Raw genomic sequence first — 5,000 nt, 5'->3', positions numbered from 1 at the left:
AAAAAATAGTGCGAATAAGTTGGATAATAAATAGCTTGTTAGATGTTTTTGGTGTGTAGTATTGCTGAGTATTTCTACTCGTTGTTTGTATTTTAACTCGCCCTTGCGGGCTTGTCAAGATACAGCACAACTCGTAAAAAGACTCAGCGGTACTGCAAAACAGCTAATAAGATAGATGTATTCCCATTATTCATAAAAATCGCAATTTCCTCGATTGGTTTAAAAACCTCCTAATTTTTCTATCAATTCATTTGCCAAGTTGTTATCGGACAGTTTAATAAGCCAATCACATTCGAAGTTGTAGTTTAAATCAACCAACCACAACCTTGGTTTATATCACTATAGAAACATTGTACAGACTCCTAAATTGGGGCTTTCTTTCTTTCTTTCTTTCTTCCTTTCAGAGCGAAATCAAAAAATTTATGCCTCCTTTCAGTCTTATAATGCAAATTTCACCTTTCTGTCACAACTTGGCTCTTCTTCTTTTCTCGGAGATTGTAATTTTATGATTAATTGGTAAGAGGACTTCATGTCGTCCAATCCGGTCTGTAATCATACTCGTGATAAACAAATCGGACTCCAGCTGCGCAGTCGTCCGATTTTGTTATCACTCGTATGATTACCGACTGAATTAGACTTCACTCTGTCCTACTACCAATAATAATTAATATTTGTTTTATCCCGCTTTTCACAGAATGAGAGCCCATGGAAACTTTTAAATGCTGTACGTCCATTACTGAAACTCACCGAGTCCTTTCCGACCAATATCAGCCAGACGGGAAAATGTTGTTGTTACTGGTTTTTGTTTTAGCTACAAGTCGTCTTTGTTATTTTTATGTCATAGAGGGGAATCTTAACCAATAAAGACAGGAAAGTAACTTCACGTCGTGTAGTAAATAGTGATTTTAAACGGAAGACCTTAAAACTGTGTATATTCTTTGCCGTTTCTTTGGTATAGTTGCAGACACGGACTTTCAAGTGTGTTTCACTTTTCGGCTCTTTTTTTTTTTTAACTTTCGACAGTCATTTTCGTATCCATGTCAGGCAGACGATTAAGTCAAACAAAGAATGACAATTTGGATCGAAATTCGCCAGTTATAACGTTCGATATACCCCGTTGTTTAACATGTTTGGAAAACTTTTATCTCTTTTATTTATTACCTCCGAAAACTACTGGGCCCGGTTGTTCAAAAGCCGATTAACGCTAATCCCAGATTAAAAATTAACCGAGGAGTTTATTTCTCTACTCCTAAATGCTGTTCAACGCTGATATTCGCCAAAACTTTACATCAGAAGAAGGCAATCTTGAAAAACAGAAATAAGCAAAAGAAACTTTCACCAAAAAGTTGAAAACATGAAGCAAGAGTTTCCGCTAAAGCCCTGGCCAAACGAAACGCAAGTCATCGCAAGTCGACGCAAGTTCTCACTTGCGAAGACTTGCGTTCACTTGCGATAGGGTGACCAAACGAGACGCAAGTTGAGCGCAAGTCCTTTGCAAAAGTAGCAGAATTTTTGTTTTTTTTTTCTTTTTCCTAGGCTCAGACTCGGAAGAGCTGCTACTTTCACTGTAGCTGCTGCTAATACTTGCACCGCTACTGGGTCTCCTGTTATGGTTTTCGTTTTTCTTATGTTTTTTTAACTCCCTATCCTTGTTTTCTTTTAGCTCTTCGGGGCTTAAGTTTTCCGAATTTTGCTCCGTGACAGAAGCCATCTTGTCAAAATGAAAGCGCGAAAGGCGCGAAATAGTTTGAGATTCCTGCTCAAACAGCGGCATCAGATTGGCTAAAAGGTTTCCAAAAAAGTTCGAATGACTTGCGAAAACTTGCATCCACTTCCGTTGAGTGGCTAAACGAGACGCAAGTTGGGCAGACTTGCGTCCAAAATTTGAACATGTTCAAATCAAACGCAAGGCGTCGCAAGTCTTCGCAAGTGAATGCAAGTGTGTGGCCAAACGGTATGCAAGTCAGCGCAAGTAACAAAACTTGCGTCGACTTGCGATGACTTGCGTTTCGTTTGGCCAGGGCTTAATCCTGGATTAAGTTAATCGGCTTTCGAACAACAGGGCCCTGGTTTTTTAAATACTGGGTTCTCTTCGTCTGAGACAAGGCATCTGGCACTCGGGTACCTTGGAATGTTTCAAATTTGTTCATGACTTCATTCATTGGGTCAAAACTGTTTATAGGAACACACTAAGGGGGTTTTTACATGAGACAGTCACGAACTCATACCGGTTTGAAATTTTTGCGGCCGTTTACATGAAACCGGGACGAAATGCTTGGTGCCTGGTTTCGGGGCGAAGTGATAGCTTTTGTCTGTTAAATAAATTGCTGACTCAAAAGCATAAAGGCTTGAAATTTCTGGATCCGGTCTGAGATTTGTTGTCATTTACATCAGACCGGTACGAGGATTTCTCGTCTCGGTCCAGCAACCGAGACGAAGTTAGACCGGTCTGAGTTCATTGTCAGGTTTCATGTAAACGCAAAGGAAGAACCGGTCTCATGTAAGTACCCCCTAAGCTGACTACTTCACACTAGAACGTGCAGTTAAAAAATAAGATCCACTCTCCCCTTATCTGGTTTTGATCACTTGTGCGATTTAAAACCACATCAGGACGCAACAAGGGAAATGGGTCACTATCGAAATTAAACTCCATAGTTGCCATCCATCGACTTCTCGATGTTTTGTTGCGAAGAATGATGATGTTGACACACTCTCAAATTTATTTCAAATTTAAGCTATAAACTGAAATTCTACTTAAATTACGCATTTCACTCTAGGTTTTGTAATAAGCTGTGTATACGTAGCTGCTTCTTTGGTTGTTTTTCTCTCCATTTCCCGTTTTCTTCCCGTAGTTTTTGTCAACCAGGTAGTTAAGCTAAATTCTCTGTGTATCTGACCCGCCTCGATTAAGTGTCCTTGTTAATATGAGGATCGGGACTCTTTGTAACTTATTATTAATTGAAATAAATGTTGTTGTACAGTTGTTGCTTTTGCATCAACCTTGTGGTGAAAAAGAAGTTGTTAGGGAACTTGAAAATGATCAACGTGTCAGCCTCGAAGCCAATGTTTTTCGATCCCCTTTTATTTTCTTCAATCTTTCTGGGTTTAGTATTTTATTAGTAACCACACGTCTTCTTAGGGGGCTATTTACCTAAGACATCTACCATGGCACTATAATGATTTGCGATTCCAAAACAATATCGTGCACTATTAGGGCTACGTGTTACGCAAAGACACCTTGAATCTCCTGGAAGTCAAAACGCACCTCAGTTGACAATATGGGATAAAGCGCTGTCTTACTGCATTACCACACGTACGCAGTGCGTGACTCTTTTTGTTGTTGTTGCTCTTGCAGCTCAGTTTACTCCTTGATGCTGAAGGGGATTTGTCACGCAATTTCGTGTCAAACGAAATGACGGAAGATCGCAGTGACCACTGAAAACTGTAGAACAACATTAGGGAGAGACAACAAAGCTTATGAGATGCGTGGTTGGAAAAAAAAGGGACACGAAAAGCTAAACCATAGGATACAGGGCCGCTTTTGAAGAGGGTTGACTGCAGTGGCCCCGCGGCATCACAATGAAGTCACTGTGGAGCCGCGAAGCCACTGAAACATATACCATCCGCGTTCTTGTAAACGCTAACACGACTGTGGAGCTGCGGAACCACTTTAGTAATACTGCTTCCAGAGTGGCCCCGTATTCTGTAGTTGCTCCCGAGATTTAAATGGAATGCATTTGGGTGATATGTTAAAAAAAAAAAAAGGGCCCTAAGTTATAAAGTTTACGACAGGTGTCCTGGATAAAGGAGAGTATTTGTTATATCTTAAACCGACAAATTCCATTTAAATGTGTCTAAAATTAAGTCTATCGTGCATGGAAAGCAAAGCTCTAACCTTGCAAGTCCAAGCACAAAAGAAACGTGATAAAAATACTAGGTGGGTGAATACGCAGTTAACTACTTAAGAATAGAACGATTCACCGCATCAAAAGCCTTTTTCAAGTCGATAGAGCAAACCAAAACGTTTGTCAACTCTACGCTATCCGGGAAACTTTACTGTTACATACGCTTTACTGCCCTTAATGACAAATACGTTCTAATTTTGCAACCACGTTCGAGTGGTGTACAATGGATTATCGCAAGAGTCACTTGCCTTTTCTCGGTATACCCAAGAGCCTTTGAGCGAAGGTGTCTACTCGCAAGAAAATCAAGTGGCCGGTGGAATTTTCCATGGAATACCACCATAAAGGGTTACATAACTTTTATTCTAATTCCTGCGAATTAATACAACTGCTTTACCTCTAGTCGAGAGACTGCATCATAACTTAAAAGAAAAGTGACGCTGGTATTGCGGCTAAGGTAAGAAATGTTGTCTGGCGGCTACCCTGGATGTACCCTTGATGGGCAACAACAGCACTTAATGATCCAACCGATCCACAGGCGGCCCAGAGTCGGATGGTAAACAACTATAAGGATTTGTATGGGAATCTTGATAACAGACTGAAAAAGATATTTACCCGCAAAAGTTCTCAATAAAAAAGCCGTACTTTATTGTCATGGTGAATTTCTTGCTTTTTGTGTGGTTTTTTGCCTGATTGAATGCGATTTAAGCGACTTCTCAAATTCCCGAGTCGTCACTCTTCCCTAAATAAAGGAAAGGCTGGCAACTCATTTCTAACTTACCTCAGATCTCGCCGAAAAAATTCACACTTCTCCGGCATCAGTCACGCTCAAACTCCGGCGGTGGCTACACGGAAAAATTTACTTCCCCTTGACCAAATTTCAAGGTCCAGCGAGTATCCATTGCTGAGAAACTGCGAAAAATATTCAAATTTTCAAACTCCTTCGAGGCTCGCTAACAACCAATTTTGACACGGCTGGTCAACGGTTCACTGAGCCTCCATACGGTGAGCGCAAACCTACGCAAGTGTACCCATAGTTGGGCAGAGCAAAACAAATCCCAGACTCGTCCCCAAATACCTGCCTGGGTCATGTTCGAG

The 5,000-nt window shown here is 40.8% G+C and overlaps 1 protein-coding gene across 3 annotated transcripts in view; it reads left to right on the top strand.

Moving 5' to 3' along the window:
- LOC138038770 (uncharacterized) overlaps window positions 1–4,435 on the top strand; it is a 39,760-nt gene extending 35,325 nt beyond the window's left edge. For all 3 annotated transcript variants that reach the window (XR_011130302.1, XM_068884817.1, XM_068884823.1), the window contains one exon: window positions 695–4,435. The gene's annotated coding sequence lies outside the window, so the exon portion shown is untranslated. The remainder of the gene's footprint in view (window positions 1–694) is intronic.
- Window positions 4,436–5,000: the final 565 nt, after the last annotated feature.

This window comes from Montipora capricornis, chromosome 1 (assembly GCF_036669925.1).
Source record: "Montipora capricornis isolate CH-2021 chromosome 1, ASM3666992v2, whole genome shotgun sequence".
Lineage (NCBI taxonomy): Eukaryota > Metazoa > Cnidaria > Anthozoa > Scleractinia > Acroporidae > Montipora > Montipora capricornis.
The sequence above is the reverse complement of the archived record's forward strand: the minus strand, read 5'-3'. Positions and strand labels throughout refer to the sequence as shown.